Raw genomic sequence first — 386 nt, 5'->3', positions numbered from 1 at the left:
TTCATTGGATCTGAATTATCCAAGGAATTTTCTCTAAGATAATTGTAACCTTTTGTTTTTAACCTTCAAACATTGATTCCATTTTATCCTGACCAACTGAATTTACAGCATTCGTTCGAGTATTCATTTGTACAGACCCCTGACCCAGCTGCCCTGGCATTCCTGCCTCGAATCCGATGCGATGCAGCTAAGTCTTACAGCAGCATATGGTCCCCAGCAGTCCACAGGACATTCGCCTCTGACTCCAGAATTCGGTACTGGTCTCTGGGACATGGGACTGTAGCTCAGACCATACAAACTGACCTCCTCACCGGAAGTCCAGTAAACAAATTTATGTAACAGGAAAGAGAGGACTTGCCTATCACTTCCCAAAGTTCCTTTGTCCA

Source organism: Pteropus vampyrus, unplaced genomic scaffold (assembly GCF_000151845.1).
Source record: "Pteropus vampyrus isolate Shadow unplaced genomic scaffold, Pvam_2.0 Scaffold124, whole genome shotgun sequence".
NCBI classification, from domain to species: Eukaryota; Metazoa; Chordata; class Mammalia; order Chiroptera; family Pteropodidae; genus Pteropus; species Pteropus vampyrus.
The sequence above is the reverse complement of the archived record's forward strand: the minus strand, read 5'-3'. Positions refer to the sequence as shown.